This window comes from Salvelinus sp. IW2-2015, linkage group LG4q.2, assembly GCF_002910315.2.
Source record: "Salvelinus sp. IW2-2015 linkage group LG4q.2, ASM291031v2, whole genome shotgun sequence".
Classification (NCBI taxonomy): domain Eukaryota; kingdom Metazoa; phylum Chordata; class Actinopteri; order Salmoniformes; family Salmonidae; genus Salvelinus; species Salvelinus sp. IW2-2015.
In genome coordinates, this window is record NC_036843.1 from 15,649,740 (window position 1) to 15,667,316 (window position 17,577).

The following is a 17,577-nucleotide window of genomic DNA, read 5'->3' on the forward strand; positions in this document are numbered from 1 at the left end:
TATATTTTATTGTTTTATTTATTTTTAATCCCAGCCCTGTTCCAGCAGGAGGCATTTTGGTAGGCCATCATTGTAAACGTCATTGTAAATAAGAATTTGTTCTTAACTGACTTGCCTAGTAAAATAAAGGTTAAATAAATACAATAAAAATATCAGATTTGATATTAAGCAAAGCAAGGAAATATGGAAGGACATAGAAAGGAATCTAATTCAAAGTTTAAATTCCCTATCATGGCAATAATTTGTTTACTTATGTTAGAGACTCAAATAAAATGAACATTGCATTTACTTAGCGTCTACTCCACGTGACTAGCGGTTTGGAAGACTTGCTGAGAACCTGCTACTGCTTTTCTATCGAGACTGCAGTTGTAGCTCCGCGAGCGATAGAGACGCTCTGTCTTTCCTTGAAATACGACTGTTGAGCGAAATTAGGCTACTTCCATGTCAAAAACGAAATGCTACCTTTTAATTTGATTAGATGACAGTAATGAATTGTCAAGTAAAAGTACATTGACTCACGGTGATAACCTTTGCTGAGGCTTTGACACTTGGAACAGTGTCAAACGAGAAGTGGTGAGTTACTTGCGAATTCCTTTGATCTGTTCTATTTACTCTCGGGTTTTCATAGGATACGAATTTGATATACACATTATAGCAAGTTCAAATGCTGTCATAATTTATCTACGTTTTAGATTTACATTCGTCCAACTATTGGCATTCGAGCGGGGAGTCCTGTGTGTGCGTACGCGCGCCAACATTTTCAGACAGACTGCGCGTGTTGCTCCGTCTCCACCGTGTCTGTTACAACAATCAGCAAAATATATCCCATAACTTGCTACAGTTAAAGGCTAAACTTTTTTTTACGAACTTTTGCGCACGTCAAATGATTCATTCAATGGATTGTTCAGGATTTGAATACTTCATTTTATGTCAAATAAATAGCTGTATTATAGTAAATACTATTTAGGGTGAAGGCTGAGACTAATTGTATTTCATTGAACGTCTCACTGTCAGAGTGAAGTCTGTTCAAATTATACATAGCAGTAGAGTCTTGCATAATATGGCTTCGAAATACCTAATTTTGAAGTCTGAAGCCTTGCTAACAGTTTTGAAGCTTGAGCTGGTGTTTTGCACACTAGCTAAAATACATAATTGTTCAACCTTCAAGTAGCCTGCGATCTTATTTAATTTTCTGAAACAGGGAGGCTTTTGTCACAAGCTACACTACATGACCAAAAGTGTGTGGACACCTGCTCGTTGAACATCTCATTCCAAAATCATGGGCATTAATTATGGAGTTGGTCCACCCTTTTTCTGCTATAACAGGCTCCACTCTTCTGGGAAGGCTTTCCACTAGATGTTGGAACATTGCTGCTGGGACTTGCTTCCATTCAGCCACAAGAGCATTAGTGAGGTTGGGCGATTAGGCCAGGCTTTCAGTCAGCGTTCCAATTCATCCCAAAGTTGTTTGGGGTTGAGGTCAGAGCTTTGTGCAGGCCAGTCAAGTTCTTCCACACTGATCTCAACAAACCATTTATGGATGGACCACGCTTTGTTCACGGAGGCATTGACATGCTGAAACAGGATATAGAAGCACGAATTGTGCTGACTTTGCTTCCAGAGGCAGTTTGGAACTCGGTAGTGAGTGTTGCAACTGAGGACAGACAATTTTTACGTGCTACTGCTTCAGCACTCAGCGGTCCAGTTCTGTGAGCTTGTGTGGCTGAGCAGCTGGTGCTCTTAGACTTCCACCTCACAATAACAGCACTTACAGTTCACCGGAGCAGCTTTAGCAGGGCAGAAATTTGACGAACTAACTTATTGGAGAGGTGGCATCCTATGACGGTGCCAGGTTGAAAGTCACTGAGCTCTACAGTACAGGCCATTCTACTGCCAATGTTTGTCTATGTAGATTGCATGGCTGTGTGCTTGATTCGATACACCTGTCAGCAACGAGTGTGGCTGAAATAGACTAATCCACTAATTTGAAGAGGTGTCCACATACTTTTGTGTGTATATGGAATGGCATGGACAATATTTCAATTAGGCTATACTGCATAATGCAAGTATTATGCAGCTGCATGCACCTGTATTGTACAAAGGTACATTTTTCTCTTATTGATTGTTTACCTGCAAATAATTGTCATGCATGTGCATCATGCTAGTTTCATATACAGATGCTTTATTATAAGAACTATGTTTTCATATAACCTGAAGCTCATTGTTATGTGCTCATCTGTATATTAAGCCATTAACTGTAAAACTATCAAATATCAAAGTCAGGCTATTGATAAAGCAATTAATATGTGTGGGATTTGATGTGTATGACAGTTGGTTCATACCACCCCCAAACAAAGGGAAAGCCATTTGAGTCTTCATTGTATGTTTTGTATTTGACTTTGAAAAATAAAAAACCCAGGATGTCCTGTTCATATGAAATTCTTGTGTTGAAGGCAGTAATGGGAGGCGGTTTGCTTTTCCACAAGGAAAAACATGATATTTACAGAGCTGATGGCCAGATGCTATCGTGTAGGAGTAACAATGCAACTCTGACAGCTGATTTGAAAAGGAGGTAGTACAGTGTGCTTCTGTACCTTGACTGCTTCATCTCGCTCTCTCTCTCACACGCATGCACACAGAGATATTTTCCACATTTTCACTTCAAATACAATAGGGTACCACATAGGATGACCCTATGGAACATTACAATAAGGAGAATGTAAAACATAGTAGGCTTGGACAGTATACCGTATATACCAGGGTATTTGGAAATAGCCACAGGATGTTTTTTTAATACCGTCAATTCCGTTGAAACTATTTCTTTAATGTTTATCAATACATTTTAATATTTGTAGCTACTTTTTAAGTAAATACCTGCAGTCAACTTGTGTAATACTATAGGCGATAAAGCAGATCACGTTCTTCATTTCACCTGCTTCAATAGAGTGATCAGGGACGTGCAACTATAGTTTTCCTTCACAGAAAATACATTAGTGCAACTCATTCGGCAGAAAATAGCTTAATTTTCAACAAATGACAACAAAAGTCAACGGTATTTGGCTGGAAGTTACACAAGTACATGAGCTTACAATGAAAAAGCAATACATTTTTTGCAAAATTACAGTGGCAAGAAAAAGTTGTGAACCCTGGATTTCTGCATAAATCTGATCTTCATCTAAGTCCCAACAATTGACAAACATAGTGTGCTTAAACTAATAACACACAAATTATTGTATTTTTCTTGTCTATATTGAATACATCATTTAAACATTCACAGTGTAGGTTGGAAAAAGTATGTGAACCCCTAGGCTAATGACTTCTCCAAAAGCTAATTGGAGTCAGGAGTCAGCTGACCTGGAGTCCAATCAATGAGACGAGATTGGAGCTGTTGGTTGGAGCTGCCTTGCCCTATAAAAAACACTCACAAAATTTGAGTTTGCAATTCACAAGAAGCATTGCCCGATGTGAACCATGCCTCGAACAAACAATCTCAAAATACCTAAGATTAAGAATTGTTGACTTGCATAAAGCTGGAAATGGTTACAAAAGTATCTCTTCCACGGTAAGACAAATTGTCTACATGGAGAAAGTTCAGCACTGTTGCTACTCTCCGTAGGAGTGGCCGTCCTGCAAAGATGACTGCAAGAGCACAGCGCAGAATGCTCAATGAGGTTAAGAAGAATCTTAGCGTCAGCTAAAGACTTACAGAAATCTCTGGAACATGCTAACATCTCTGTTGACGAGTCTATGATATGTAAAACACTATAAAATAATGTTGTTCATGGGAGGACACCACGGAAGAAGCCACTGCTGTCCAAAAAAACCATTGTTGCATATCGGAAGTTTGCAAAAGTACACCTGGATGTTCCACAGCGCTACTGGAAAAACATTCTGTGGACAGATGAAACTACAGTTGCGTTGTTTGGATGGAACACACAACACTATGTGTGTAGAAAAAAAGGCACAGCCAACCAACATCAAAAACCTCATCCCAACTGTAAAGTATGGTGGATGGAGCTGCTTTGCTGCCTCGGGGCCTGGACAGCTTGCTATCATCGATGGAAAAATGAATTCCCAAGTTTATCAAGACATTTTGCAGGAGAATGTTAGGCTATCTGTCCACCAATTGAAGCTTAACAGAAGTTGGGTGACGCAACAGGACAGCAACCCAAATCACAGAAGTAAGTCAACAACAGAATGGCTTCAACAGAAGGAAATACGCCTTCTGGAGTGGCCCCATCAGAGTCCTGACCTCTGACCTCCCGATTTGAGATGCTGTGGCATGACCTTGAGAGCAGTTCACACCAGACATCCCAAGAATATTGCTGAACTGCAACAGTTTTTTTAAAGAGGAGTGGTCCAAAATTCCTTCTGACTGTTGTGCAGGTCTGATCCGCAACTACAGAAAACGTTTGGTTGAGGTTATTGCTGCCAAAGGAGGGTCAACCAGTTATTAAATCCAAGGGTTCACATACTTTTCCCACCCTGCACTGTGAATGTTTACAGTGTGTTCAATAAAGACATGAAAACATATAATTGTTTATTAGTTTAAGGAGACTGTGTTTGTCTATTGTTGTGACCTAGATGATCAGATCAAATTTTATGACCAATATATGCAGAAATCCCGGTATTTCCAAAGGGTTCACATACTTTTTCTTGCCATTGTATGCATGGTCATCATATTTCTGATGTTTATCATAGAAAGAATGTAGCCAGCTACATTTCCTAATGTTTTGCTTCAAGTTAATCCTGCATTTTATTAGAGAAAAGTAGGCTTGCTACACTGAGAAAAGTGCCAGAGAGAAGTAGCTACACATCAGTCAGAGTGCTGTCTGCTAATAGAATGCCTGTTTGTGAATTCTCCTCCGAGTGAAGAAGTGCAACTTAAGCACAAAAGTAGTCTGATGCCGAGCAGAAATTACAATGGGAAGCACTTTAGATCTGTGTTTACAAAACGCAGCAAGAGATTTCTTATGCGTTAAATTTATTTTTCCCGGAAAGAAAAATGAAGAATTCTACATTAACGCGACTCCTAAGTTTAACTTGCTAGTTATCTAAATAGTTACTGAATAAAGTGATGGGGCACCATATTGTTTAAGCTTTCTGCTGTGTTTGAGAAGTCTAAGCCCTTTAGATGAGTTAAATGTACAGCTGCCAGTGCCATCTTTTGATTTCCTTGTGTTTTTTTCTCCTCTCTGTTCTCGTTTTTCTGCTCCTCCCCCATCTTCTCTGAGCAGAGCAGGCAGGCCTGTTGCCCTAGCGACTCCAGACTTCACACAGACACAGCGTGTACACATGCTGCTTCAGAGCCAGTGCTGTTCTTCCTTCAGACAAGCATGCGTGTCAACTTTATTCATTTGCACAATGTCTCTCGTTTACATTCGCTTGTAAATGTCCAAACTCAACTAAAATTACATTCAGTACCTCCTATATGTATAACTTGAGCTGGATTGCCTGTATTTGCGATTCATTATTTTGCTAGCAGCCGCCATAGAAATTCGTTATTACTTATGCAAAGTTTGTTAGCATTCTGGTAAGATGCCCAATGGTCTTTTTTGCGTTTGTTTTTGCGCCCCCTAAGCCGCTAATACTGTAAATCCCGGGATAAGAGAAGGACGGTGTGACAAAATAAATCTGGATACCCTAAACCAGTCTAAAACATGGCTTTTTATTTTACCCCTTTTTTTCTCATTGCTGCAACTCCCGTACGGACTCGGGAGAGGCGACGGTCGAGAGCATGCGTCCTCCGAAACCCAACCTAGCCGCACTGCTTCTTGACACAATGTACATCCAACCTGGAAGCCAGCCGCACCAATGTGTCGGAGGAAACACCGTACACCTGGCGACCTGGACAGCGTGCACTGCGCCCGGCCCGCCACAGTAGACGCGAGTGCGCGATGAGACGAGGATATCCCTGCCGGCCAAACCCTCCCTAACCCGGACGACGCTGGGCCAATTGTGCGTCACCCCATGGGCCTCCCGGTCGCGGCCGGCTGCGACAGAGCCTGGGCTCGAACCCAGAGTCTCTGGCCTTAGACCACTGCGCCAACCGGGAGGCCTGGAAACCTTATTTCGCAGGGCTTGTTGGCCCCACTCCAAAACCAAAGAACCCAGTGTGTTGCAATTTACTGGTCATTAGTTCATGCAAATGTGCATGTTACTGTATCCTTGCCAACCCACAATATTAGAATGTCACCACTTAAAGCCTAGCGTATTGGATTTGGTAAAATATTTAAAAAACGCTACATTTTATGTCAAATTATTATGTAGCAAGTCTAAAAAGATGTTAGCGTTGTTACTAGGGTAGTTAGCCTACAGTGTTACTCAACTGGCATGAGATAAACCTAATGTAAAGCCCCCCCCCAAAAAAAATATATATAAATAAATTAGACAGTTACAAAATAATTTTCCTCTGAAAATCCTTGTTTGCCTAGTTCCATAGTGACCAGCTAGAGCTGAAGCCCCCCACAGACTTTACAATTTTAGCTGTCTCATGCCACGATTTTGGTGTCTCAATATGTCCAAGTTGTGGGAAAATTCTTAGGTCTTGTCGGACATCTTGACTCGTTCTTTATGACAGGGTCTAGGTCTGCCGTTTTAAGTACCACTAAGTGAAGTTTTAGGCTCCGTCAAAGTTCTGGTAGTGTCAGAAGTTTTTTCTCTTTATCGTGTAGTGTGGCTGGTGTTACGATTCATTCCTGGTGACTGACCAATAGGAACTTGGCCTTCACTTGAGTATGCACACAATAATATGATTATTGTGAATAGTCAGATTAATATAAGTTCGATTTAAACATTTACATGCTTTGCAAGAACAATTTCTCTAATCTTGCAATCAAAGTAAATATTCTACCACAGCGACCGTGTTATTTTGCGGAAGCCTATTTGATTCTGAATTCAGACATCAGACTTTATATGTGAAAACTATTTCAAAGACGCATACTTTTAGTTTTTCCAAACTCACTTCAGCCGCGCATAAGCGTAGAGTGAGGCTTGTGCTGCTGGTGCTGATGTAGTTTGCTGATGAAGCCTCACAAGCCAATCGCAGAATGCGACGACAGAACTGAATCAAATTGTACAATCTGGCCAAGTTGATATCAAGATTTTTATTTGGTGACGTGATAATCGTAAAAGACTGAATCCGACATACAGTCTGTAAAGGCCTTGAGCTGGAGTTTGTATTTGAGCCAAAGGTGGAAAAAGCCTTTTGGAAAACGCAATGCATTTAGGATTTATGTGCAATGAGCAATTACCACCCCTCTCTGTGTTGCCGAGTCTGTCTGACAGGTTGGGACCTTGCAGGGCTGCTGCCTCAACCTCATTCACCTCAGATCTGGCTTTCCTTAATACAACTCCTTATAGCATCGCTGTTCACCAACCCAATTAACTCCAAATGCACACCACACTCCCATGAAGTAGTTTATTGTATAATTTAGGCTACTGGAGTACACCACAAAATATAGGTTATTGGATATGATTAGGCTATCTATTAATTTACACATGGTGTATACATCATCATTGGTTCTGCATGTTCATGCAGAACCAAAACAGCTAGGGCCATTTTAGGTGATCCATTGCTTGAATAATGCGTTTCCTTTTCGCTTATGTCAGTAGGTTTGGATACTTGTTAGTTTTAAAGGGAAAGATCCATAGAAGCTATGTAAACACTGCTTGTAATATTCATATTTGTCTGACCTGTAGGCTAAAACTAATTGAAGCTCCTCTGCAGACCATTTAGAAAGTTCTGTTGACTGTTGTTTTTCTGGTTATCCATTCAGCCTGGCATTGTATAGCCTACTGCTCCCTCTCCAAAGTGGTTTATTGTCACTGGGTGCAAGGCTATAAAGAATGAGATCATTTTGGGGGCTTTCTGCTGTGTGATTCATGGCTGGCCCATGTCTGGCTGGCATCATGCAGCCCTCATCTCAACTGCAGCTGAGTCACACAGTAAAATTGATTAATCCTCCTGTCTGTCCTCCCTGTGCAGAGAGAGGAGAGGTTTATGTGCTTCTGTTCAGTGTACTGTGGCAGAGATATGCCATTACAAAATTAGTTGCAGTGACAGCTCTAAAGTATACAGGCTTCAGTAATTGAAGAAAACCTTTAAGGAAATGTAGCATTTTATGCCCTGAGATTGGTGTTCCACAAGGGATTTGGCCCAACAAGTGGATTGTTGCCAAAGAAGACTCCTTCTGTATTGTTTCCAAAGAGACTGGGCTGCTGAGTCCATGATGTTGCTTGTTTATTTGCAAGCTCAGGAGGAAAAGGTGTGTGAAACAGAACGACTGTGCATCCATGACAGTATGTATGGCTACAAAAGGTCTTCAAGTCACATAGATTTGTTCAGGTTCAGAGTTCAAAGCAACCATGTTCTGTATTATTCACATCATCCTTCTGCTTTAAAACTTCTTGACGCACGGATCCCTTTAGCGGGATCATTTTCATCAACAACCGCTGAATTGCAGAGTGCCAAATAAATAAAAAATTGCTAAAAATATTTATATTCATGAAATCACAAGTGCAATATAGCAAAACACAGCTTAGCTTGTTGTTAATCCACCTGTTGTGTCAGATTTTGAAAATATGCTTTACAGCGAAAGCAATCCAAGCATTTGTGTGAGTTTATTGATCATTAGACAAAACATTAAGAACACCTAGCAGCAATGTAGATTGGTCACGAAAGCCAGAAAAGCAATAAAATTAATCGCTTACCTTTGATGATCTTCGGATGTTTGCACTCACGAGACTCACAATAAATGTTCCTTTTGTTCGATAAAGATTATTTTTATATCAAAAAACCTCCATTTGTTTGGCGCATTATGTTCAGTATTCCACAGCCTTAGGCAGGTCAGGTTTCTCACTTTGTGTGTTCATAAATATGGGACTAGGTATGAAATAGTGATAGTTCTCATTATTCCAGATAAATCTATGCCACCTCTATTCCAGATAAATCTGTAGCATGGAGAACATTTTCACTTTTCTTTTTTTTAACATTGTCCAGGGATCATTGTGTAAACCCTCATTTACTGTAAGAAATCACCTGGAACACATTTCACAAACTAGGGGTGTGATTGTTTATACGGAATTGGGATCCTTAACATTAAGAAAAATCCCAAAAGGAATTTTCTTTTTCTCCCCCCCACCATAAAATCTTAATCACAGTGCAACTGGCTCGCCTGCTCTTTCTCTTTGCTAATGATGCAAGTGTGTGTTCAGTCTGTTGCGTGTAGAATATCCTAGCCTATTCATTGTTGATAGGCCCTGCTTTACTGAAGTTGCGAGACATTGCATGCCAAGAAATGGCAAGATATAGCTTTTGATTGCCAATAGATAGGCCTAATCAGGGGTGGACTGGGTGATTTGGAGGCCCCAGGCAGAGGCTAGTTTTACATGTTATTTAACTGTAAAAATGTATTACCTTTTTAATGTGCCATGAACACAACCAGTTTTCATCTGATTGTCAAACAAATCACTTCAAATAGAAGGTTACCTTAGCACGTTCAGCAAAAATAATTCCAGCATCCGAACAGTGCACTGCAAACTTTCCTTCGATTCACAAGTGGCTGAAACTAGAGTATCTCACATGGGAGAAGGCATCTGAGCGAGCGAAGTAGTGCACCTCTGCCTTACTATATGTAGCCTATGCATCTGTCGCTGTCTGGACAAAATTAGTATGACAAGCCATACAGCCTTATTCAAAAATTGATTAAAAAAAACAAACGTTTAAGTCCTCATCAATCTACACACAATACACAATAATGACAAAGAAAACAAAGATTTAGACATTTTTGCAAATGTATTAAAAATAAACTGATCACATTTACATAAGTATTCAGACCCTTTACTCAGTACTTTGTTGAAGAACCTTTGGGAGTGATTACAGCCTCGAGTCTTCTTGGGTATGATGCTACAAGCTTGCACACCTGTATTTGGGGAGTTTCTCCTAAGTATTCAGACCCTTTGCTATGAGACTCGAAATTGAGCTCAGGTGCATCCTGTTTCCATTGACCCTACCTGACATGTTTCAACTTGATTGGCGTCCACTTGTGATAAATTCAATTGATTGGACATGATTTGGAAAGGCGCACATCTGTCTAAAAAGGTCCCAGATTTGACAATGCATGTCAGAGCAAAAACCAAGCCATAAGGTCGAAGGAATTGTCTGTAGAGCTCCGAGACAGGATTGTGTCAAGGCACAGATCTGGGGAAGGGTACCAACATATTTCTGCAGCATTGAAGGTCCTTACGAATACAGTGGCCTCCATCATTTTTAAATGGAAGAAGTTTGGAACCACCAAGACTCTTCCTAGAGCTGGCCGCCCAGCCAAACTGAGCAATGGTGGATAAGGGCCTTGGTCAGGGAGGTGACCAAGAACCCAATGGTCACTGACAGAGCTCCAGAGTTTCTCTGGAATGTTCTCCTATCTCCACAGAAGGACAACCAATGCAGCACTCCACCAATCAGGCATGAATGGTAGCCGCTCCTCAGTAAAAGGCACATACATTCCGCTTGGAGTTTGCCAAAAGGCACTTTACTCTGACCATGAGAAACAAGATTCTCTGGTCTGATGAAACCAAGATTGAACTCTTTGGCCTGAATGCCAAGCGTCATGTCTGGAGGAAACCTGGCACCATCCCTACCGTGAAGCATGGTGGTGGCAGCATCATGCTGTGGGGATGTTTTTCAGCGGCAGGGACTGGGAAACTAGTCAGGATCGAGGGAAGGACAACAGCCCTAAGCACACAACCACGACAATGCAGGAGTGGCTTCGGGACAAGTCTCTGAATGTCCTTGAGTGGCCCAAACAGGCCCCGGGCTTGAACCCGATCAAACATCTCTGGAGAGACCTGAAAAACGCTTCCCATCCAACCTGACAGAGCTTGAGAGGATCTGCAGAGAAGAATGGGGAAACTCCCCAAATACAGCTGTGCCAAGCTTGTAGCGTCATACCCAAGAAGACTATAGGCTGTAATTGCTGCCAAAGGTGTTTTCGCAAAATACTGAGTAAAGGGTCTGAATACTTATGTAAATGATTTTTTTTTAAATTAATCAGCAAACATTTCTAAAAACCTGTTTTTGCTTTGACATTATGGGGTATTTTGTGTAGATGAGAATATATATATTTTTTGAATACATTTTAGAATAAGGCTGTGATGTAACAAAATGTGGAAAAAGTCAAGGGGTCTGTATAACTTCATTGCCCAGTGCTAGCGGTCATAGCCTACATTACGTATGTAATATGACCATTTATCTGCATTGTGAAATGACATGGATTTATTTATCATTTTAATGGAAAACTGGTAAAAAAAAATGGCAGTTTAAATGTTAAGCAAAATGTTCCATTTGTTGCATCTCTATCACAAACCTGTTGTGGAACATTTCAACTTAGCGTAGGCCTATCTTCTACATACTGCAACCGTTTTGAGTAATGTGTTCCCTGCCATATGCTAGCCCACTGTAAAATCTGTATTCTTTTTGGAATAAATCCTATTTTCCATCATTTAAAATTCTCATTCCTCTGAAAGGCAACTGTTTTGAAGCTTGCTAACTCTCAACATCCTATCTGCACTCTACTCTGTTAGAGGCACCCTCTCTACACACACACACGCTCACCCATACTCTAGTTGAGCTAAAGAGTAGCAGTTAATTCCTGCTGAGTGTTGGGCGTTCTCTAAGGAATAGGAATGGAAGATGAGCCCCAGGAATGTGATCCCCCCCTCTTATCGCGGTCTCGTTGGCTCAATCTACAAACTACCATCTAAAAACAACACTGGACACGGCCCAGAGAGCTAGAAACCCAACATCTTGGCGTCCCAGCAGGTATGGTACGTTCCCATTGTGGGTTGATTAGATCACACCTGCATCCAGCACTTCAGATCCTTCCCGTTTCTGAAGGTTTCTTCAATGAGCTGTTAAACCCTAACCTTTCTACATTTACTATACATTTCTGAGCAAAGTAGCTGTAACAACAGCTTTCCTTTTCTCTCTATACATAAGATTAAACTTGGAATGGAATGAGTTGTTTCTTGAGTTTCTGGTAGTTTTATCAGTGTTTGGCAATTATATAAGATGCTGAACTAATTGAACTGGCTTTGAGTGGCAGCAAGTCCTGTCCTATCTTTGTGAAGCTCTCTCCTTAGCCTGGCTATTGTGCCTGGTTTATATTGGCCTGTGTGAAGGGGAAAGGGTTGGAGGGGAGTGCTTAAAGTGTTGGCTGTGGAGCTAAAGTCAAATACCCCTTTCTGAAGTGGCCTCTGGAGAGCTGTGAGCAGATTTCACATTAACACGCTGGGCGAGAGGAAAGACTGCGTTCTGCACTGCTCCCTCCTTTCACTGCTTAGCAAGGTACAATGAATGAAGTGTTGCTGGGAAAGGGGGGGATTGGCACTGGAAAATAGGGTGACAGACAGGGCTACAGCGTGAGTGTCATTTTCAATATAGCCAAGCAGTGCCGGGACGTGAGGCTGATGTAATTCAAAACATCAGACTGTCATTTCACCGCCATTCCTGGAAAGTGAAATCCATCCATCCACCCATCCTATCACTCAATCTCTCAAGTCTTCCCTTCCATCCCTCAAGCTTCAGTCTCCCACCTGAAGCAGGATATGGACTCCCCACTGTCTGTCGACAGCTTGGAGAGACATAGGGGGAACCTTCTATCTCAGCTGGAGGACTGTAGTGGATCGGTAGGGACTCCCAGGATTAGAGCTATTGGAGCGATTCACTGCTAGGAAGCTCTCTCTAACTTTTTCTCTCTCTCGCTTTCTCTGACTCTACCCCTGTCTTAGTGACTTTTTGCATTCAGGTTTCCTATTGTCTTCATATGATTGTTTGAGGCCCACTCAAAAGAAATCAAGGTTTTCATAGGTTTTATTCATTCGAGAAGAGGAGGAATGAAGAGCATTGTCCTCACTTCAGTTCATTGAATTACTGATCCAGCACCTTGTATCAGAAGACTCCTTTGTACAGAGATTGGTAGTGCACCAGTGGACTGAGATGGTGGTAGAACAAAGCTGTTTCTGTTTTTTATAGGAAGCTGAACAAGGCAAACAACTTTCTGCACAGCCATTTCAGGGCATGTGTACACTTATAGTACCAGTCAAAAGTTTGGACACACCTACTCATTCAAGGGTTTTCCTTTATTTTTTACTATTTTCTACATTGTAGAATAATAGTGAAGACATCAAAACTATGAAATAACACTTGTAGTGTTACACATGTAGTAACCAGAAAAGTGTTAAACAAATGAAAATATATTTTAGATTCTTCAAAGTAGCCACGCTTTGCCTTGATGACAGCTTTGCACACTCTTGGCATTCTCTCAACCAGGTTCAGCTGGAATGCTTTTTCAACAGTCTTGAAGGAGTTCCCACATATGCTGCGCTCTTGGCTGCTTTTCCTTCACTCTGCAGTCCAACTCATCCCAAACCATCTCAATTGGGTTGAGGTTGGGTGATTGTGGAGGCCAGGTCATCTGATGCAGCACTCCATCACTCTCCTTCTTGGTCAAATATCTCTTACACAGCCTGGAGGTGTGTTTTGGGTCAGTGTCCTGTTGAGAAACAAATGATAGACCCAATATGCGCAAACCAGTTGGGGTGGCGTATCGCTGCAGAATGCTGTGGTAGCCATGCTGGTTAAGTATGCCTTGAATTCTAATAAATCACAGACAGTGTCACCAGCAAAGCACTCCCCACACCATCACACCTCCTCCTCCATGCTTCATGGTGGACACATGCAGAGATCATCCGTTCACCTACTCTTTCTCAAAGACACGACGATTGGAACCAAAAATCGCAAATTTTGACTTATCAACCCAAAGGACAGATTTCCACCGGTCTAATGTACATTGCTCTTGTTTCTTGGCACAAGCAAGTCTCTTCTTCTTATTGGTGTCTTTTAGTAGTGGTTTCTTTGCAGCAATTCGACCATGAAGGCCTGATTCACGCAGTCTCCTCTGAACAGTTGATGTTGAGATGTGTCTGTTACTTGAACTCTGTGAAGCATATATTTGGTCTGCAATTTCTGAGGCTGGTAACTCTAATTAACTTATCCTCTGCAGCAGCAGTAACTTGGTCTTTCTTTCCTTTGCGGTCGTCATAAGTTTCATCATAGCGCTTTGTTTTTTGCGACTACACTTGAGAAACTTTCAAAGTTATTGAAATTTTCCGCATTGACTGACCTTCATGTCTTAAAGTGATGATGGACTGTCATTTCTTTTTCTCATTTGAGCTGTTCTTGCCATAATATGGACTTGGTCTTTTACCAAATAGGGTTATCTTCTGTATACCACCCCTACCTTGTCACAACACAACTGTTTAGCTCAGACACATTAAGAGGAAAGAAATTCCACAAATTAACTTTTAACAAGGCACACCTGTTAATTGAAATGCATTCCAGGTGAATATCTCATGAAGCTGGTTGAGAGAACGCCAAAGTGTGCAAAGCGGTCATCATGTCTAAGGGTGGCTTCTTTTAAGAATCTCAAATCTATTTTTATTTGTTCAACACTTTTTGGTTACTACGTGATTCCATAGATGTTATTTCATAGTTTTGATGTCTTCACTATTATTCTACAATGTAGAACATAGTAGAGGAAAAACCCTTGAATGAGTAGATGTGTCCTAACTTTTGACTGCTACTGTATGTCTAGAGTCAGTAGATTTAGGGGTTGGATGTTTTAAACATTCCAAGTAAAGACATTTTTTTTGGCTAGTTGCTCTTCAAATAAATCTTTGCTTGTGTTTTGTTTACTCAGTCCCATTTTGGTTAGAGCTTTATCATCTGGTGATGTTGTGATATGTCATTGAATGAGATGGATTGTTTTGCTACTATTTGTTTTTTATGGCCAGATGAGTCGCCGTGTACTACCATAGTGTTCACTGTGACCTAACTTTACCCTGTGGATAGGAGTACCTAGAAGTAGAAACGGACTCTTAGCCAATGCTTAGAACTAACTCTCACCAGATGCTGCACCATTCATGATTCAGCATTTAAAATGTCTGAAACAACTAGCTTTTGTGGATCAAATCATGATGTCTCTAGACGTTTCAGAAATACCTTTCTATATGTATTGTTTTCAAGAACGTCCAGAATATTTTGCTGGCCACATACAGTAGCCTAATGTTTTTGAAAGCTTGACAGTTGATGACAAAGACAGATGGCTGTTCAGTGTTTTACAGCGCTCGGCTAGGTTTGGGCTCCGCCAAGACTAATTAATAGTAGGGGAAACACTAACAGCTTTTTCAAGTTTAAAGTATAAGCAGACTTATGCATAGCAAGGTTAATCGTCAAATACTGCGGGTTATGTTTCTGTGAAACTATAGTTTCCGTGCTTCTCCTCCTCAACAGCCAATTACTTTTTTGAAACTCACTACACTGTGAAAAACAAGAATATTTGGCCTGCTTATTAGCAATCCAAATTGATTTAAGGCATTGTTTTTCAGTGTGCTGTTCCTCTGTAATTAATTTAGCATTTGTCGTGAGTGACAGATTGGTGTATCACCCCCGCTCTGTGTCTGTGGTTGAGACAATGATTAAACTCCATCCATAGTTCTCCGGAGAGCATTTGGACCCAATAAAACACTATTGTTTATAACCGCATCCTGCATTTATTGCAGCCACAGTTGCACTGCCTCAGCACTGCTTTCTCTGACACTATCAGCAAAGCACACAGTGTTTGGAACCTGGGTGTTCCGATTCCATTGTCTGAGGAACTGTCAGTGCATAATGTGAACAAAGTAACATTTGAAAAGATGTTTGCAATAATGGAAAATAATGGCTGTTCACTGAGAATTGTTATACTTTTTTTTTTTTTTTCATCTGAAGTCATTTACATTTTGCAGCAGATCTGGGAAGGAACATTGCCTGCGTAGTAAGAGAGATGTAATTACATTTTTTTTATTTAACCTTTATTTAACTAGGCAAGTCAGTTAACCTTTACTTAACACCCATCCCGGATCCGGGAGCATCCTCATCAGTAAAAGCTGACTAGCATAGCCTAGCATAGCGCCACAAGTAAATAATAGCATATAAATATCATGAAATCACAAGCCCAATACAGCAAATGAAAGATAAACATCTTGTGAATCCAGCCATCATTTCCGATTTTTAAAATGTTTTACAGCGAAAACTATGTATTTCTATTAGCTAACCACAATAGCCAAAGACTCAACCGCATATTTTCACCATGTTTCTACCGCATAGGTAGCTATCACAAAACCGACCAAATATAGATATAATTAGTCACTAACCAAGAAACAACTTCATCAGATGACAGTCTTATAACATGTTATACAAGAAATTTGTTTTGTTCGAAAATGTGCATATTTGAGGTATAAATCATAGTTTTACATTGCAGCTACCATCAAAAATACCACCAAAGCAGCCAGAATAATTACAGAGAGCAACGTGAAATACCTAAATACTCATCATAAAACATTTATGAAAAATACATGGTGTACAGCAAATGAAAGATAAACATCTTGTGAATCTAGCCAATATTTCAGATTTTTTAAATGTTTTACAGCGAAAACACAATATAGCATTATATTAGCTTACCACAATAGCCAAACACACAACCGCATTTATTCACCGCATAGATAGCATTCGCAAAAACCAGCAAAAGATATAAAATTAATCACTAACCTTGACCAACTTCATCAGATGACAGTCTTATAACATCAGGTTATACAATACACTTATGTTTTGTTCGAAAATGTGCATATTTAGAGCTGCAAACCGTGGTTATACATTGTGAATATGTAGCAWCYWTTCKCCAGAATGTCCGGAGCTATTTTGGACACTCACCTAATCTGACCAAAGAACTCATCATAAACTTTACATAAAAATACTTGTTGTATGGCAAATGAAAGATACACTGGTTCTTAATGCAACCGCCGTGTTAGATTTTTGTAAAATAACTTTACCATAACAAACAGCTTGCGTTATTGCGAGACCGCGCCCGCCAAAACGGCAGAGAATAGGAATCAACATTTTCCACAGAAATACGAAATAACATCATAAATTGTTCTTACTTTTGTTGAGCTTCCATCAGAATCTTGTACAAGGAGTCCTAGGTCGAGGATAAATCGTTGTTTGGTTTTAGAATGTCCTTTTCTCCTGTCGAATTCGTGCCACAATGCTAGCCAATGTTGATGACGTTCCCAGTTTCTCTCGACGCAAAGAACGGAAAACTCAAAGTCCCAATAAACGTTGAATAATCTGATAAAACTCGGTTGAAAAAACATACTTTACGAAGTTATTATCACATGTATCAAATAAAATCAGAGCTGGAGATATCCGCCGTGTATACCGAACGCTTTTCAGAAGCCAATGTCGATGTACTTCGCGTGCCAGAGAAGACAAAGAAATTTCCAGACCTGTCACTCCAAAAGCTCTTGTTCGGCCTCAGATCAAGCTAGACACCCCATTCCACCTTCCACTGCCTGTTGACATCTAGTGGAAGGCGTATGAAGTGCATGCATATCGATAAATATTAGGCAATTGAATAGGCAGGCCCTGGAACAGAGCATCGTTTTCAGATTTTTCACTTCCTATATGGAAGTTTGCTGCAA

At 40.6% G+C, this 17,577-nt stretch overlaps 1 protein-coding gene across 2 annotated transcripts in view; it reads left to right on the forward strand.

Annotated features, from left to right (window-relative positions):
• Positions 1-325: 325 nt before the first annotated feature.
• The window catches only part of LOC111963405 (syntaxin-binding protein 6-like), a 128,723-nt gene continuing 111,471 nt past the window's right edge, over positions 326-17,577 (forward strand). For both annotated transcript variants that reach the window (XM_023986822.2, XM_023986823.2), the window contains exon 1: positions 326-573. The gene's annotated coding sequence lies outside the window, so the exon portion shown is untranslated. The remainder of the gene's footprint in view (positions 574-17,577) is intronic.